This window comes from Sminthopsis crassicaudata, chromosome 3 (genome assembly GCF_048593235.1).
Source record: "Sminthopsis crassicaudata isolate SCR6 chromosome 3, ASM4859323v1, whole genome shotgun sequence".
NCBI lineage: Eukaryota > Metazoa > Chordata > Mammalia > Dasyuromorphia > Dasyuridae > Sminthopsis > Sminthopsis crassicaudata.
In genome coordinates this window covers 208,709,679-208,730,226 of record NC_133619.1, presented here as the reverse complement: position 1 = coordinate 208,730,226, position 20,548 = coordinate 208,709,679, and positions in this window count along the sequence as shown.

The following is a 20,548-nucleotide window of genomic DNA, read 5'->3' as shown; positions in this document are numbered from 1 at the left end:
CTAATCCTTTCATTTTGCTGATGTGAAAAATGAAGCACAGGGAGGTTCTGTGACTTATAAAACTTAAATAAGCATTAATGGAAGAGTTGGAAATACAATGTAGATCTTTTGACTGCGAGTCTAGTGCACTTCCATCAGTACTCCTCCATATTCTAAGTCTTTCCCTTAATTAATAGTAAAATAGAACTTAATGATGTTACTCAGTATTTTTAAAATGCTGTGCTTGCTGTTCTAATAAAATTAGTATTATTTAATATTTACTCATTTTAAATATGTAATTTTCAATCTTTTAAAAATATTATTCCTCTGGAGTAAAAGGAAAAGAAAACATTTCCTCATTTTCTTCTTCCAGCACTTGTCTCCAGAACAAAAGGAGAGAGATAATAAGTTAAATTGAATGGTGCTCTAGTTTAACCAGATTTCGACTCCATTTGGAGTGACATATCAATCAATCAGGAAACATTTTTCAAATTCCTAATCACTTAAGACTTTTTGTAGTATAAACATTTCCTCTGCTACTATGATCTATAGAGTAGATCAAGGAATGACATTTAGACCTCATGAGAATTATAGATTGGAAAATATTTAAGGTTCCCTTCAGCTCTGAATTCTATGATTAAATCATTTAGTATGAAATAAAACTAGTTACTATATGAGTTAGAATTTGTCTAAAAATTAAAATAGGTTCCTTTCATTAATGTATTCATTATATCTTGAATATTTTCTTTCTTTTCTTCATGTGAATTCTTATCCACTCTTCAAAGCTTAGAGGCTAACTTTTTCCATGAAGATTTGCTCATTTCCCTATTAGTAAATTCATTTCCCCTCAGCTGTCATAGAAAATGATAGTGTTATGGAGTTATACTGGAATGGAACTTTAGATGCCCTTGAGTACAGTTCTTTTATCTTAGTGATGAGAAAACACAGGCTTAAATAAGTTGAGAGACTTTCCCAGAACCACCCAACTAGCAAGTGTCTGAGGTAGAATTAGAATTCAGATCTTCTAGACTCTAAATGCAACATTCCATCCACCATACCATTTAGATTTAGTTTTACAATTCTTTAATGACAAAGAGACAGGATGAGGGTGAGAAAGTGGGGAAGAACCAAAATGTGGTCCCCTGATATATGATATCAGATATATGCTAAAGGGTACTCAAAGTTCTCTGAATTCACCTCTCTTGGAAAAAGACCTAATGTTTCAATTTAACTTATGATTCTCCTCTCAGCTACTTTTCTTTCTACTCTGCTCTATTGGTTCAATATCTAGTCCAATATTTTAGTTTTAAATATCAGAACATTGAAGCTTAGAGATTGTGACTAAATCCTTTATGTGCTAAATCCTTTTTCTTTTGTTGTAAACTTTCCCTTAATATAGACCAAAAAGAATCCACTGTAGGGCCAAATGTCTCATTTTGCAACTAATGGTCTTGATATTATTTAGAAAGACTCTATGTTAAGCAAATTCATTTGTTCTTATTCCTTTTTCATTTTCACCATCTTCATGGTTTCCTATATTAAATAGAACTCATAGCATGCTAAGAAAATATAAGTTCTTTGATAAAAAGAATTATTTAAAATTGTATATTGTTGACATTGCCAACATTTTGCAAAAAATAAATTGCTTGCTTAAGTGTAATGAATCATAACAGCTGAAATTAGATTTTCTTTTCACAATGTGTAGTAATAAAGAGAGAGAGAGACAATGTAGAATAAAAATAACATTCAACTCAAAGTATCACCAGGATTTTTATATTATAATTGGAGAAATAATTACACTTATGTATAAAATTTTTGCATAAGGAAAACATATAATTAATCTTTTCATCTGTGGGGTTTGGATCTCTGTAAAGTAAGAAAGTTTATTCTATAAATTCTATAATGCATTTATGATTTGGAGGTAAAGAATATTCTTCACAAAAAAACAATGTTTCATTAGTAGAAGTGTTTGCCTTAAAGAGCCCATTATATATACATACATATATGCAAATGTAAATGTTTATTTATATATGCATATATGTGCACACACATACAGTATACACTCACATATACACATGCATGCATTTATAAAGATACATGTGCATTTGCATATTAAACTATTATTATATACACCATTTTTTAGAAATGAGAATATGGAGTTTTGAGGGTTAGCTAATTGATTTCTTTCGCAATACATAGTCACAAGGAAAATGATCTTAATTAATTTCATTGACAGATTCATAACAAACATCAAATATAAATATGCTACTGACTTATCTATTATGTTAATTTAATTCAAGATTCTTTTCACTCAAGAGTAAATATATATATATATATATATATATATATATATATATATATATATATATATGTATATATATGTATATATAGGTTTGTAGCTTTTTCTCATTCCAAACATTGTAAGAGCTTATTTCTCTTTTCTGTTCCTCGCTAAAGTTGAAAAAAGCATTAGAAAATCCTCCAAGGGTACTTTGCACAAAAAGTGTAAAAAACTCCTAGAGAAGTATTAGCTATCAATGATAACTGGAGCATATACAGTACTATCCACTCACTGTCTGAATAGTTGCTTCACCAAGGGATCCCTTTAATACAGCTGCATTTAGCCTTAGATGGCTAGCTGATTGGGAACTTGGGGAGATTAAAAATAGACTGCTTCAAAGATAGGTGTTAATAATCAGCATGTTAGAAACACTGAAATTGAAAGTCAAAATGCCAGGAAGGTTTAAAGTATCATTCTTGTTTGAGTATGCTTCTTTTTTGTGACTTTTGCGTCCCACTAGCATCCCTCTTTGTCTCTGTTTTTCTTTATATCTCTTTCTTCCTTTAACCATTTCTCACCCATATTTGGAGTCTGTGGACTTACACACACACACACACACACACACACACACACACACACACACACACACACACACTCACATATGTGCATATGTCACTGTCATTTGGTTATTTGGTTACAGGGTAGAGAAATTTAAAATCCTAATAAAATCAAATTTAAAATGAGAATCCAAGAAATATTTATCTTTGCAATTGAAGTTTTTTTAACCCCTTCTGAATTCTTTAAAAGAAACTAAAATCTAGATCATTCCAATGCCTTCAGTTGAGATTCTCATTTTTTGAAAATATAATCCTATTATGTACATCTTTTAATACCAGAAAATGTATGCTTCTAAATAGTTTACCAACTGAGATTTGGATTGCACATTACTATTGTCAAGGTCTATTTTCCCTGTTGATGGATTCTATTATTTCTATGAAATTGGTCTTTGTTAATTGAACATAAGTAGCTTCATCTATGTAAAGCAATCTGATGAGGAAAATGATTTCCCTGAAGGATGAGGAACAAAAATATTTTTTAATCTTTCTCATAATGCAATTTTACAATATTATATGGACCATTAATTGTCAGAAAGGTCAAAAGTTAGCAAGATTAATTGGGAAAAAGCAAGCTCTTGAAAGACAAGAACAATTTTTGTTTTCCTTTTTTTTTTTTGTTTCTTCTTATTCTTTTGCTTTCTTTTCTGTCTTTATATTGCCAGTAGTAGAACTGTGCCTGTGTGTAATAGTAAGCACTTAAAAATGCCGATTAAATTAAATTGGATGTACTGAGTCCTTGTGATGATCAAGTGAATAATTTAGTGTAAAACACTTTACATGCTATAATTCACAATGGAAAATCAATTTTAATGATAATGATGATGATCCTTCAAATCTTTTAGTTTCTCATTTTACTCAAATCCTACAGTTTATTCCTTCTCTCCAGTTCAGTGATATTCAAGAATAGTCAGATTTTGAATCTCATTAATTCCTACAAGTAAATTAAAACAAACTAAATACAACCCTCTATATTTCTCTATAAAATTGTAAGTTTTCATCATTCTATATTTTCTTCTCCTTTCCTTAACCCTCATTATGACGGACTTTCCTTCTAGCCTTTTAAACTTTCTTTCCTGCCCTGTCTCAGATTCAATATCTGCACTATTTTCTACTGTCAAATTCCTCCTTTGTTTCACCCTATTTCAGTCAGGTTTGGGCCAAAACTTTTGTTCTTCATTTATTACTATTGTCAACTCCCCACTCTCATTAAAATTCTGCTGCATAGGCAGGCATGCCAATATGGTAACTGAGATTACACCAAATTTATATATTATAACTTCAATTGAGACCTTACTGAAGCAAGGACATCCTTTTCCCTAACATATTTTTTATTCCACTAACCAAAAAAGCTGTTCAAATCTTTTCTTCTTTCTTTAACTCCCCAAACCAACTCTTCTTCTCTCCCTCTAGGATGTGATTGCCCTTTTCTCACTTTCTCTTCATCTTAGAATTCCTCAACATCTCTCACCCTTCCTCCCCTGCCAAATATACATTTCTATCCTTTTGGATATCTGATTATTACACAGTTATTTCCCTTAGCTAGGCAAACTTAATCATACCTTGGTCCTATTTTTTTCATTAGACCACTCTTTTAATAATTTCTACTCTCTTATCCTCAGCCACTATCTAATTGTTCCTCCTCTATTGCCTTCAAACATACTTAAATATCCTTAATTCTTAAAAAAAAGTCCTAAATCTTTCCAAAATATCATCTCATATATTTTATCTTTCTCAAATTCCTAAAAAAAAAATACCTTTTGGAGGGGTAGAGCCAAGATGGCAGAGAAGGCGCATGTGAGAATCTGACCTCCTCTCATATCTCATTACCAATTTTTAAAATCAGATTCAAAAATAGCAATACACTGGTAATATTCCCAAAGCTTGGAAGTACAACAACTCACTAGCCGAAGATAATCTGGAATATCGCCAGAAAAGGTTTGACGTGAGTGGCAGGAGCAGACCAGAACAGGGCAAGGATAGAATCAGGAGTGGGGGCAGCCTCTGCAGTTGGAAGGTTTACATAGAGCTCTCTGCCATAGCCTGACTGCTTTGCTTTGGTCACAGAGTAGTGGACCAGCAGAAAAATCGGAGGCCTAGGGTGCATTAAGGGATGCCAGAGCCTGAGAGGATCTGACTGCACCCACCCAGGACCAGAAGTGACTTAGTGCAGACCATAACACAGCTCTTCGAGGCATTCTGCAGCTAGGAGATCTTGTTGGGGGACAGTCACAAACCTGCATGGCAGGAGCGCAGCCTGGTCAACCTCTCATCTGCACAGTGTGGGGCTCGGCCTGGGGTAGTGGAATTTCCCCAGCTTGAATGCACTCCCCAGGCAGAAACACTTCCAGTGCCATGAGGGATAGAGCAACTGCTAATAATCAAAGCGTGCTTTTGTGGGGGGACAGTAATACCTTTACTGCTTAAGCTCTAGGCCCAAGGCCTAGCCTCTAAGTGGAGCTCCTCTCAGGGCACTTACACAGCCTGGCACTTGATACCCAAGTCTAGTCACTTCCCTGTGGAGTTCTTCCCAGACCACTCCTGCAGCTCAGCCACTCCTTGCAGCCAATTGAAAGGACAGCTACTCTCCATATACCCATCCTTACTCTGCAGAGGAAGCTGGTAACCTCCTTGCCCTAAAGCAGACCCTAAAGGCTTTAAAAAATAAGTAAAAAAATCAAGAGAATGATTGATAGCTTCTATACAGAAAGAGAGTGGGTTTCCAACCTCTAGGAGACTAATAGCAAACAGCCTCCAGACAATATCCCAAGTGACGCTCTCCTAGAAAAGACTATTAAAAATATCAAAAGAGAGTTAGAAGAAAAATGAGGAAAGGGAAGAGAAGCTATGCAAGAGAGTAACAACCTCCTGAAATGTGAATTGGAAAAAGTAAACAACTTTCTGAAATGTGAATTGGAAAAGGTAAAGAACTCACAGGAAGTTCAGGGAAACAGAATTAGGGAATTGGAAAAGGTAAAGAAATCACAGGAAAGTAGGATCCGTGAATTGGTAAAGATAAAGAATTCCCAAGAAAGTAGGATTTGTGAATTGGAAAAAGAAAATAACTCACTGAAAAACAAATTTAGTGAAAAGAAAAAAAAATTCCATAGGGCAAAACAACTCATTTAAAAACTCAATTTCACATATACAAAAATAAGTAAAAAAATGCTAATGAAGAAAATAACTCATTAAAAATCAAAACTGAACAAACAGAAATGAATGATTCATTGAGACACCAAGAATAAGTCAAGCAAAACCAAAAAACATGAAAAATTGGAGAAAAATGTCAACTATCTAATTGCCAAAATGACAGACCTGGAAAATAGATCTAGGAGAGATAATCTGAGAATTTTTGGACTTCCTGAAAATTATAATGAAAAAAAGAGCCTAGATGCAATTTTATAGGAAATCATCAAAGAGAACTGCACAGAATTAATAGAAGCAGAAGGTAAAATAGGCATTGAAAGAATTCATCGAACACCTTCTGAAAAAGATCCTAAATAAATAAATAAATAAATAAATAAATAAATAGAAACTCCATGAACATTGTGGCCAAATTTCAGAACTATCAGACTAAGGGAAAAAATATTACACGCAGCCAGGAAAAAAATTCAAATACCAAGGTACCACAAAAAGGGTCACTCAAGATCTGGCTGCCTCTACATTAAAGGATCAAAGGGCCTGGAATCTGATATTCCCAAAGGCAAAAGAACTTGGAATGCAGCCAAGAATAAACTACCCAGCTAAGTTGAGCATTTTTTTCCATGGAAGAAGACAGACATTTAATGAAACTGATGAATTACATTTCTTTCTAAGGAAAAAAAAAACAGATCTAAACAAAAAAAAAATTGTTCTCCAATCATAAGATTCAAGAGATGCAGAAATAGGTAAAAGGAATTCTTCAGAATTGTATTTCTCTTGAGGATATACATAAAATCCACATGTATAATTTGATTTTACTGATATACCAAAAAAAAAAAAAAAAAAAAAGGAAGGAGAAATGGGAAGGGGATAGTGTCAGAAAAAGGGAAAAGGGAAGATTAAAAAGAGGGAAACTACATCACACAAAGAGGTAAAGAAAACCTATCATATCTGAGGGAAGTTAGGGAGGGAGAGGAACATTGTGTGAACCTTACTCTCATCAGAATTGGCTTAAAGAGAAAATAATTGATATATTAGTTTTACAGAAAATTCTCTCTCACCTCATTAAAAAGAGAGGGAGGAAAAGGGAAAAGGAAAACAGTAATAAGAGAAGGGTACAAGAAAGGGAAAGGAATTTAAAGGGTGGAGGAAGGGATACTAAAGAAAGAGGGCTGCTTGATGCATGTGGAGCTCATAAGTTTAATACTGGGGAATGGGTTCAGGGGGGTCAAGAGAAAAAAAAAACATAATCTGGGGATAATATGATGGCAGGAAATACAGAATTAATAATTTTAACTTTAAATATGCATAGGATGAACTCTTCCATTAAGCGGAGATGTATAGCAGACTGGATCAAAAGTCAGAACCCTACAATATGTTGTTTCCAGGAAAAAAACATTTAAAGCAGGGAGATACATATAGAGTAAAAGAAAAAGGCTGGAGCAGAATCTATTATGGCAGGGGTAGCCATCCTTATCTCAGATGAAGCAAAATTAAAAATTGATCTAATCAAAAGAGATAAAGAACTATATCTTGCTAAAGGGTAGCATAGACAATGAAGCAATATCAATACTAAATATATATGCACCAAGTGGTATAGCATCTAACTTCCTAAAGGAGAAGTTAAGAGAGTTGCAAGAAGAAATAGACAACAAAACTATAAAAGTGGGAGATCTCAAACTTGCACTCTCAGAATTAGATAAATCAAACCACAAAACAAATAAGAAAGGAATTAAAGAGGTAAATAGAACATTAGGAAAATTAGGTATAATAGATCTTTGGAGAAAACTGAATGGATACAGAAAGGAATATACTTTTTTCTCAGCAGTTCATGCAACCTATACAAAACTTGACCATATATTAGGACATAAAGACCTCAAAATTAAATGTAGGAAGGCAGAAATATTAAAAGCTTTCTTTTCAGATCATGATGCAATAAAAACTACATTCAACAAAATTTAGGGGTAAATAGACCAAAAAGTAATTGGAAGCTAAATAATCTCATCTTAAAGAATGATTGGGTGAAACAGCAAATTATAGACACAATTAATAATTTCACTCAAGATAATAACAAACGATGAGACATCATACCAAAATTTGTGGGATGCAGCTAAAGTGATAAGGGGAAATTTTATATCTTTACATGCTTACTTGAATAAAATAGAGAAAGAGAAGATCAATGGATTGGGCTTACACCTTAAAAATCTAGAAAAAAGACCAAATTAAAAAGCCCAATCAAATACTAAACTTGAAATTCTAAAATTAAAAGGGAAATTAATAATATTGAAAGTAAAAAAAAAACCTAACTAATGAATAAAATTAAGAGTTGGTTTTATGAAAAAAAAACAATAAAATAGATAAAGCTTTGGTAAATCTGATTAGAAAAAAGAGAGAGGAAAATAAAATTGTTAGTCTTAAAAATGAAAAGAGGGAATTTTCCACCAATGAAGAGGAAATTAGAGAAATAATAAGGAATTACTTTGCCCAACTTTATGCTAATTAATTTGATAACCTATGTGAAATTGATGACTACCTCCAAAAATATAAGCTTCCCAGATTAACATAGGAGAAAGTAAATTGCTTAAATATTCTCATTTCAAAAAAAGAAATAGAACAAGTTATTAATCAACTCCCTAAGAAAAAATCTCCAGGACCAGATGGATTTACATGTGAATTTTACCAAACATTCCAAGAAAAATTAGCCTCAATGCTATATAAACTATTTGAAAAATAAAGGATGAAGAAGTCCTACCAAATTCCTTTTATGACACAGACATGGTACTGATACCCAAACCAGGTAGGTTGAGAAGGGAGAAAGAAAACTATAGACCAATCTCCCTAATGAATATTGATGCTAAAATCTTAAATAAGATTTTAGCAAAAAGGGGAAGTTAGGTGGCGCAGTGGATAGAGCACCAGCCTTGAATTCAGGAGGACCGGAGTTCAAATCTGGTCTCAGACACTTAACACTTCCTAGCTGTGTGACCCTGGGGGCGGGGGGAAATTAGCAAAAAGACTACAGTAAGTCATCCCCAGGATAATATATCACGATCAAGTAGGATTTGTACTAGGAATGCAGGGCTGGTTCAATATTAGGAAAACTATCAGTATAATTGGCCATATTAATAACCAAATTAACAAAAATCATATGATCATCTCCATAGATGTAGAAAAAGCATTTGATAAAATCCAACAAACATTTCTATTAAAAACACCTGAGAGGATGGGGATAAATGGATTTTTCCTTAAAATAGTCAGTAGCATCAATTTAAAACCATCAGTAGGCATATTATGTAATGGGGATAAACTACAATTCCTATTAAGATCAGGGGTGCAACAAGGTTGCCCACTATGACCATTACTATTCAGTATTGTATTAAAAATGCTAGTTTTCGCAATAAGAGTAGAGAAAAACATTAAAGCAATGAGAGTAGGTAATGAGGAAACCAAATTATCACTCTTTGCTGATATGATAGTATACTTAGAGAACCTCAGAGATTCTACTAAAAAGCTATTAGAAATAATCCATACCTTTAGCAAAGTTGCAGGATACAAAATAAACCCACATAAGTTATAAGCATTCTTATATGACACTAACAAAATCCAACAGTTAGTGTTACAAAGGGAAAATCCCTTTAAAGTAGCTACCAATAATATAAAATATTTAGGAATCTATCTGCCAAGGAAAAATCAGAAACTACAAAACACTTTCCACACAAATTAAGTCTGATCTAACCAATTGGAAAAATATTAAATGCTTTTGTCTAGGGCGAGCAAATATAATAAAGATGACAATACTACCTAAACTAATCTATTTATTTAATGCTATACCAATCAGACTCCCAAAAAAACCTATTTTAATGACCTAGAAATAATAACAACAAAGTTCATATGGAAAAACAAAAGGTCAAGAATTTCAAGGGAATTAATAAAAAAAAAAAATCAAAGGAAGGTGGCCTAACTGTACCGGATCTAAAATTATATTATAAAGCAGCGGTTACCAAAACCATTTGGTATTGGCTAAGAAATAGACAAGTTGGTCGGTGGAATAGGTTAGATCCAAAGGACAAAACAATCAATAACTTTAATAATCTAGTGTTTGACAAACAAAGGATCCCAGCTTTTGGGATATAAACTCAATGTTTGACCAAAATTGCTGGGAAAATTGGAAATTAATATGGCAGAAACTATGCATTGAACCGCACTTAACACCATATACCAAGGTCAGGTCAAAATGGGTTCATGACCTAGGCATAAAGAATGAGATTTTAAAAATAGAGGAACATAGGATAGTTTACCTCTGAGACCTGTGGAAGAGGAATGAATTTATCTCCAAAGAAGAATTAGAGATCATTTTTGTTCAACTTTGATTATACCGAATTGAAATTTTTTTTGTATAAACAGAATTGATGCAGATAAGATTAGAAGGGAAACAAACTGGGAAAATATTTTTACAATCAAAAGCTCTGATAAATTGTCTTATTTCAAAAATACACACACACACACACACACACACACACACACACACACACACACACACATATATATATATATATATATATATATGTATGTATATATAAGAAATAAAGTCATTCTCCAATTGATAAATGGTCAAAGGATATGAACAGACAAATCTCAGATGAAGAAATTGAACCTCTTTCTAGCCATATGAAAAAATGCTCCAAGTCATTATTAATCAGAGAAATGCAAATTAAGACAACTCTGAGATACTACTACACACCTGTCAGATTGGCTAGAAAAACAGGGAAAGATAATGCAGAATGTCGGAGGGGATGTGAGAAAACAGAGACACTGATACATTGTTGGTGGAATTGTGAATACATCCAGCCATTCTGAAGAGCAATTTGGAAATATTCTCAAAAAGTTATCAAAGTGCATATCCCCTGATCCAGCAGTGTTACTACTGGGCTTATATTCCAAAGAGAACTTAAAAAAGGGAAAGGGACCTACCTGTATATGCAAGAATGTCTATGGCAGCCCTCTTTGTAGTGGCCAGAAACTGGAAACTGAGTGGATGCCCATCAATTGTAGAATAGCTAAATAAATTGTGGTATATGAATATTATGGAATATTATTTTCTGTAAGAAATGACCAACAGGATAATTTCAGAAAGGCCTGGAGAGAGTTACATGAACTGATGCTGAGTGAAATGAGTAGGACCAGGGGATCATTGTATACTTCAACAACAATACTATATGATGATCAATTCTGATGGATGTGGCTATTTTCAACAAAGAGATGGACCAAATCAGTTCCAATAGAGCAGTAATGAAATGAACCAGCTACACCCAGTGAAAGAACTCTGGGAGATGACTATGAACCACTACATAGAATTCCTAATCCCTCTATTTTTGTCCACCTGCATTTTGGATTTCCTTCACAGGCTAATTGTGCACTATTTCAAAGTTCGATTCTTTTTACAGCAAAACAACTATTTGGACATGTATACATGTATTGTATTTAATTTGTACTTTAACATATTGAATATGTATTGGTCAACATGCCATCTGGGGGTGCAAAGGAGAGAAAAGATTAGAACAAAAGTTTTGGCAATTGTCAATGTTGTAAAATTACTCATACATATATCTGGTAAAAAAAACTATTTTTAAAAAATCCCTTTTTACCTCTGGATAGTCTACTTCTTCTCTCACTTGCTTTTCAACTATATATATTCTAGTGTCCAAAACCATTACTCAACTGTTTTATTTTGAAGAAACAACTTTCCATATTGTTATTAAACATGTTAGTCGTCAAATTTGATTGTTCTTTCTCAGTGTTCATATTTTAGCTTTCTGCAGCATTTGATATTATCAATCATGTTATTCTCTTTGAAAATTTCTCAACTCTTGATTTCATGACATTTATCTCTCCTTATTTTTCTATTATGTGACTACCCTTTCTCCTTTGTTGGCTTCCCAAATTATGGGTGTATATGCAAAATTCTGTTTTTGATTATTTTCTCTTTATACTTTCTTTGTGATCTCATTAACTCTACAGGTTTAATTACCACCTCAGCTGAGATTAGTCCTATGTCACTAATGACTATTGAACATTTCTAAATGAATGCCATCTGAAATTCAATATATCCACAATAGAGCTGATTGCTTCTCCCCTCAAATCTACTCCTGATAGGGGAAACTCTATGAAAACTACCAATTGATTTGAAATTTAACATGAATACTTTTATTGATAAGAATAAATTTAAACAAATAAAACTCCCAAGCTTCAATTTCTTCATTTATAAAATGAGGATTAAATAGCTTTTGAAATCATTTCCAACACTAATTGCATTGTCTATGATGTCTGGTTTTATAAATTAAAATCTACTTCCACATTTTATTCTCTAATTCACTGCACACACACATACACACACACATACACATGTATACACATGCACACGCACACACACACATACACAAATTCTTCAAAAGAAAAATTGTTCACCAGTAATAAAAAATATTCTATTTCCAAAAATTATGCATTTCTGCATTAATATTGGAATATGTATCTTGTATCAAAGAGACAGGAACTCAAAGTACAAAAAAGACTTAAAGTAATAAACTTAGTAAAGCATTAATTTGAATTTTGTTTATTCAGAAGGTATGATAATTTGTACAGGTACTAGCTTGGGACTTCACATAGTTAATGAGGTTCTCATTAACTTCTTCTCATTTGACATATATTAATATCATTAGCTTGAAGAGGGGAAGAGTATTTAAACATTTTAAATGGATTGATCATGGAATAAAAGTACAAGAAAAGTAGAGTTTTAGGATTTAAATAAATATATAGCTCATTTTTTGAGTTTCTTTTTTAATTTATGTTTATTCATTTTATGTTTTTTCTACTGTTAATTGTATTCATACTCCTCTCACATTTTAATGGAAGCTCCACATATGTGTAAATTATTTTATTCACTGAGTGTATTCCCATCATCTAACACAGGACCTATAGCATAGTAGGCAGGTGGCTAATAAATATTTATTGATCAGTTAATTGGCAATGATGACAGCCAATAAAAATAATGAAGATGAGGATATTGATTACACATTGATGTAGTAAATAGAAAGTTCTTGTCAGCAATAAATGTGAGACAATTATTTTCTTCTTTTTGACAAATGAAAAGATGAGACTCTTTAGAACTTGATATACCCCAAATCATATTTCTAATTAGCATTTTCTGAATATAAATTCAGTTTACCATGTTGCCAATACTATCACCATTGATCATTCAAGGTATATTCTGATGTTAAAATGAGCATATTAACATCTGAATGGAAAGCACAACTTTTTCACTTTTACCTTTTTTCTCCCTTTTTGGCTGCTTAAAGATAATAATGCACTATAATCATTATTGAAATTAAAAAAAATCTGTACAGTAGAAAAGGGAAAGAAGAATTAGGGAGAGCATAAGCAGTGAATTACAAAATTTACAGATGGGAAAACAACATATTTTAATATGCTTCTGACATAATGGGTTCTGAACAAGAACTTTACTATCAAGGAAGTTTTTTTATACCTGAGGGTAATATTTCAAGGTTGATTAGAGACAGAAATATTTTCTTTGTTGGAAAATAATGCTCCTTAGAAGATTTTTCACGCCTGAAAAGGATGGAAACATATTTACTCCTGTGGGAGTTTCTCTGAAATATTCATGAAAAACTGTTTGAGTGTAACATTTTCAATTCCATAGCCTTTCATTTATATATCGGATTTGTATTGGAACAAAGCTTAACATAATTAAAGAATACATTTGTCTTCACTTTCTGAACAGAACCCACCAATAGGCAAATGAATCACAAAATTATGATTTCTGTATAAGGAGTTATAAACATCTTTCTTAAAATTCAAGCAAATCTATATCAACAAATAGAAGTTCAGATTTAAATTTGTTCTTCCAGGAAAGATATTCCAATGTTTCTTAAAATGTTTCACTTCTATGATAAATAGAGCCAAAGTGCACGGCACCAACAAAGAAATACTAAAATGGCTTTGAAAATGGCCAAGCAAGGTGTTTTGACTTGAGGGTGAAATTAAAATTCTGAGTGACTAATGTTCAAGTTTTGTTTAGATAGAGAAATAAGCTCAGGAGGTATGAAACAAAACTAAAAACAAATACCTTCCTAAAATTCATTTTCCCACTGTGAAGACATCCGAATGTAGGCTCTAATTATCTAATATCTAGACAATTTTAATGATTTTCTACCTGGTACACTTATCTTAAGTATGCCTGTAATATGACCACTTTTTTTTTTTTTCTTTCCTAAAGTGCTGCCTTGATTATATTATTACTTTAAACATAAAAAACAAACAAAAACAAAAACAAATAATAACTTGTCTATGGATAACAGAATAAAATTTGAAATTTTTTCCCTTATTCTTACAATCAAGGTTTCCTGCTACCTACTTTTCGAAAGTTTTATTATGCCCATTTTTGATCCCTTTCCTACACTACTACTCATTTGTACTGTCTGTACCATTAATTATACCCTTCTTGTTGTTATTGTGCCTCTGTTTTGGGGGAATCAAAATCCTAACCATTAAAAAAAGATTGTTTAGAGACTCAAATGTGAAAGCATTTTCAAATTATAAAGCACAAAATCATTTTATGCCATCCTAACAATTGTCATTTACTAAAAACTAAAGTCTTATTTCAATGATGTCTCATAAAATGGAGGAGACTTTTCTTTAACTCTATGACAAAGGAAAATAAGTTCAAAAATTTTCTAAAAAGGTGAAGAGATCAGATCACTCTGGATAATGTTAAAGGGGCTTGCCAAAATACTGTATATTTAGTTATCAATTTGGGGTCACAGTAATTGTATCGTTGAAAGGAATACAATAATTAAATCACAGCTACTTGATAGAGAAATATCAAGCAGTTTAACATTTTGTTTTAATCAATTATATCTTTTTTCCATCTATTTTATCTTTAATGTTATCTTCTGCAGTCTTCACTTCAATAATATGGTGCTTGGCAACATCCATTAGCTTTTAATTCATCACATTAAATAATAACTACAATAGATATTTGGAGCTAATATAAATCCATAGGAGATTCTTTTCAGCTCCAGGTTTATCACAAATTTTTCTTTACTTCTATGGCTTCTTTCTAAGTTGTCACCAGTTGTTTCTGTAACTGATTAGTAATTTGTTTTCCCTGAAGTAAGGAGAGGGAGCTCCTCTTTCCCTCTCTTTTAAGGGTTTTTGTTGTTGTTGTTGTTGTTGTTGTTGTTGTTGTTGTTGTTGTTGTTAATAGTAAAGTATCTCTACTAAATAAAATTTACAAATAGGAACCAAAAAGAAGAAATAAAGGGTAACCCAAAATCCAAAATCTATTGCCATGAGATTCATTCATTCATGATACAGATCATTGTCTTACATCTGCCTGAGGGGGATGCAGTGGACAAGAATGGGAGAAGATATTGCAAGGTTCTACAAGTCTCTTCAGTTTCTTCAAGACTTCTACTATTTTGGGGTTCTGTAAATTGCTTTGGACATGTCAATTGTTTTTTGTATTTTAAATCTTCATTAAAATAAGAATTCATGAAATGTGTTTTTAAAACACTACTGAAGGGCATAATGAAATGAAATGTTATATCATTTAAAAAGAAAAGTTACTGCCTTGAAATCATTCTGTGCATGTTTGTATGTGTGTGGGGGTATAATTTTATCAAGGACTATTTTGTGTACCTCTGACCCATTCATTCATTCACAGGAAAGGCTAGACATTAACCTCTTGACATCATTTAAACATTTTTTTAATACTTTTTATTTACCAGATATATGTATGGATAATTTTACAACATTGACAATTGCCAAACCTTTTGTTCCAAATTTTCCCTTCCTTCCTCCCACCCCCAGATGGCAGGTTGACCAATACATGTTAAATATGTTAAAGTATAAATTAAATACAATATATGTATACATGTCCAAACAGTTGCTTTGCTGTACAAAAAGAATCAGACTTTGAAATAGTGTACAATTAGCCTGTGAAGGAAATCCAAAATGCAAGCAGACAAAATTAGAGGGATTAGAAATTCTATGTAGTGGTTCATAGTCATCTCCCAGAGTTCTTTCGCTGGGTGTAGCTAGTTCAGTTCATTACTGCTCTATTGGAACTGATTTGGTCCATCTCATTGTTGAAAATGGCCACATCCATCAGAATTGATCATCATATAGTATTGTTGTTGAAGTATACAATGATCTCCTCATCCTGCTCATTTCACTCAGCATCAGTTCATGTAAGTCTCTTCAGGTCTTTCTGAAATTATCCTGTTGGTCATTTCTTACAGAAAATAATATTCCATAATATTCGTATACCACAATTTATTCAGCAATTCTCCAATTGATGGGAATCCATTCAGTTTCCAGTTTCTGGGCACTACAAAGAATGCTGCCATGGATATTCTTGCACATACAGGTCCCTTTCCCTTCTTTAAAAATCTCTTGGGATATAAGCCCAGTAGTAACACTACTGGGTCAAAGGGTATGCACAATTTGATAACTTTTTGAGCATAGTTCCAAATTGCTCTCCAGAATGTCTGGATGTATTCACAATTCCACCAACAATGTATCAGTATCCCTGTTTTTACACATCCCCTCCAACATTGCACATTATCTTTCCCTGTCATCCTAGCCAATCTGACAGGTGTACAGTGATATCTCAGAGTTGTCTTTGCATTTCTCTGATTAATAGTGATAGGAGCATCTTTTCATGTGGCTAGAAATAGTTTCAATTTCTTCATCTGACAATTGTCTATTCATATCCTTTGACCATTTATCAATTGGAGAATGGCTTGATTTCATATAAACTAGAGTCAATTCTCTATATATTTTTGAAATGAGGACTTTATTGGAACTTTTGACTGGAAAAATGTTTTCCCAGTTTATTATTTTTCTTCTAATCTTATCTGCATTAGTTTTGTTTGTACAAAAACTTTTCAATTTGATATAATCAAAGTTTTCTACTTTGTGATAAATAATTATCTCTAGTTATTCTTTGGACATAAATCCATTCCTCTTTCACAGGTCTGAGAGGTAAACTATCCTATGTACCTCTAATTTATTTATAATCTCATTCTTTATGCCTAGGTCATGAACCCATTTTGCCCTGAATTTGGTGTACTGTGTTATGTGTAGGTCAATGCCTAGTTTCTGCCATGTTAATTTCCAATTTTCCCAGCAATTTTTGTCAATCATTGAGTTCTTATCCCAAAAGCTGGGATCTCGGGTTTGTTAAACACTAGATTATTAAAGTTATTGATTACTTTCTCCTTTGAACCTAACCTATTCTACTGATCAACTAGTCCATTTCTTCTTAGCCAATACCAGATGGTTTTGTTAACCACTGATTTATAAGATAATTTTTAGATCTGGTACAGCTAGGCCACCTTCATTTGATTTTTGTTTTCATTAATTCCCTTGAAATTCTTGACCTTTCATTTTTCTATATGAACTTTGTTGGTATTTTTTCTAGGACATTAAAAAAGTTTTTGGGAGGCTGATTGGTATAGTGCTAAATAAATAGATTAGTTTAAGTAGTATTGTCATCTTCATTATATTTGCTCCCTCTCTCCAAGAGCATTTAATATTTTTCCAATTTGTTAGATCAGACTTAATTTGTGTGGAAAGCATTTTGTAGTTTTGCTCATATAGTTTCTGATTTTCCCTTGGCAGATAGATTCCTAAATATTTTATATTATCAGTAGTTACTTTAAGTGGAATTTCTCCTTGTAACTCTAACTATTGGATTTTGTTAATAAGAATGCTGATGATTTATGTGGGTTTATTTTGTATCCTTCAACTTTGGTAAAGGTGTGGATTATTTCTAATAGCTTTTTAGTCGAATTGTTGGGGTTCTATGAGTATACCGTCATGTCATCAGCAAAGAGTGATAATTTGGTTTCCTCATTACCTACTCTCATTGCTTTAATGTTTTTCTCTACTCTTATTGCCAAAGCTAGCATTTCTAATGCAATATTGAATAGTAATGGTGATAATGGGCAACGTTGTTTCACTCCTTATCTTATTGGGAATGGTTGCAGTTTATCCCCATTACATAAGATGCTTACTGATGGTTTTAAACAGATGCTACTGATTATTTTGAGGAAAAAGTCCATTTATTCTTATACTCTCAAGTGTTTTAATAGGAATAGATGTTGGATTTTATCAAATGCTTTTTCTGCATCTATTGAGATGATCATTTTTTTTGGTTAATTTGGTTATTAATATATCCAATTATATGGATAATTTTCCTAATACTGAACCAGCCCTGCATTCCTGGTATAAATCCTACTTGATCATGATGTATTATCCTGGGGATGATTTTCTGTCGTTTTTTTGCTTTGGACTTCTGAGGGAGAGTTTATATGTTTAAAGGAGTTTGCACCTTTAGAGGGAGCAAGTCCATTGGTTGAAGTGTTTCCCACAGACACCTGAGTTCTCACTAGCCCGTTCTCTGCTAGGATAAAAGAAGAGTGCAATAGGGCAAGAAGCTAGTCTAGACTGGGATTGAGTTTGAACGGCCTTCAGGAACGAGAGAGTCTGGATTGGGGAAGGACAAGAGCTGGAGGAGATTCAGAGCCAGGATTCAGGAAGAAGAAGAAGAGGCTGGCTGGAGAAGAAAACCAAGAAGCCTGCCCATAGAGGAAAAGATTTTACAGAAAAGAGATCTCCTCCCAGACAAGAAGTATAACTTAGAGACTACAGGACCTTTACATTTTGGTGCCCAACGTGGGGCAAAGACTTTTGCTTATCCCAACCAGGACTTATTCTGAGCCCTTCAGAGGAGCTAGCCCGGAACTTTACATTTTGGCACCCAAACAGGGACTTGAACCCTGGACCCTCAGATCCTTGCAATCCCTTCTGTTCCGAATTTCCCCCTCTTTCCTTTGAAACCTTCCCCTAGATGGCATGCATTCCCATACATATTAAATATGTTATAGTATATCCTAGATACAATATATGTGTGCAGAACTGAATTTGTTGTTGTTGTTGTTGCAAAGGAAGAATTGGATTCTGAAGGTAAAAATAACCTGGGAAGAAAGACAAAAATGCAAACAGTTTACACTCATTTCCCAGTGTTCCTTCTGGGTGTAGCTGATTCTGTCAATCATTGATCAATTGGATCTGAGTTACATCTTTTCTTTGTTAAAGATATCCACTGCCATCAGAATACATTCTCTACAAAAATGTTGTTGAAGTGTATAATGATCTCCTAGTTCTGCTCATTTCATTCAGCATCAGTTCATGTAACTCTCTCCAAGCCTCTCTGTATTCATCCTGCTGGTCATTTCTTTTTTTTTTCTTTCTTTCTTTTTTTAAAAATATTTTAATAGTTTTTATTTACCAGATATATGCATGGGTAATTTTACAACATTGAATATTGCCAAAACTTTTGTTCTAATTTTTCCCTCCTCCCCCCCCGATGGCAGGTTGAACAATACATGTTAAATATGTTAGAGTATAAATTAAATACAATATATGTATACATGTCTAAACAGTTGTTTTGCTGTACAAAAAGAATTGGACTTTTGAAAGAGTGCACAATTAGCTTATGAAGGAAATCCAAAATTCAGGCGGAGAAAATTAGAAGGATTGGGAATTCTATGTAGTGGTTCATAATCATCTCCTAGAGTTCTTTTCCTGGGTTCTGTAGCTGGTTCAGTTCATTGCTGCTCTATTGGAACTGATTTGGTCCATCTCATTGTTGAAAATGGCCACATCCATCAGAATTGATCATCATATAGTATTGTTGTTGAAGTATACAACGATGTCCTGGTTCTGCTCATTTCACTCAGCATCAGTTCATGCAAGTCTCTCCAGGCCTTTCTTAAATCAACCTGTTGGTCATTTCTTACAGAACAATAATATTCCATAATATTCATATACCACAATTTATTCAGCAATTCTCCGATTGATGGAATCCACTCAGTTTCCAGTTTTTGGCCACCACAAAGAGGGCAGCCACAAACATTCTTGCACATTCAGGTCCCTTTCCCTTGCTTAAGATCTCTTTGGGATACAAGCCCAGTAGCAACACTGCTGGGTCAAAGAGTATGCACAGTTTGATAACTTTTTGGGTATAATTCCAGATTGCTCTCCAAAATGGTTGGATTCATTCAGAACTCCACCAACAATGCATCAGTGTCTCAGTTTTCCAACATCCCCTCCAAAATTCATCATTATTTTTTCCTGTCATCTTAGCCAATCTGAGAAGTGTGTAGTGATATCTCAGAGTTGTCTTAATTTGCATTATTTAAATGTAACTTTATTTTTGTGGCAAGTGTTTTGCAATTTTGCTCATATAATTCCTGACTTTCCTTTGGTACATAGATTCCCAATATATTATCGACAGTTATTTTGAATGGAATTTCTCTTTGTATCTCTTGCTGTTGGATTGTGTTGGTAATGTATAAAAAATGCTGAGGATTTATGTGGATTTATTTTGTATACTGCAATTTTGCTAAAGTTATGAATTATTTCTAATAGCTTTTTAGCAGAATATTTT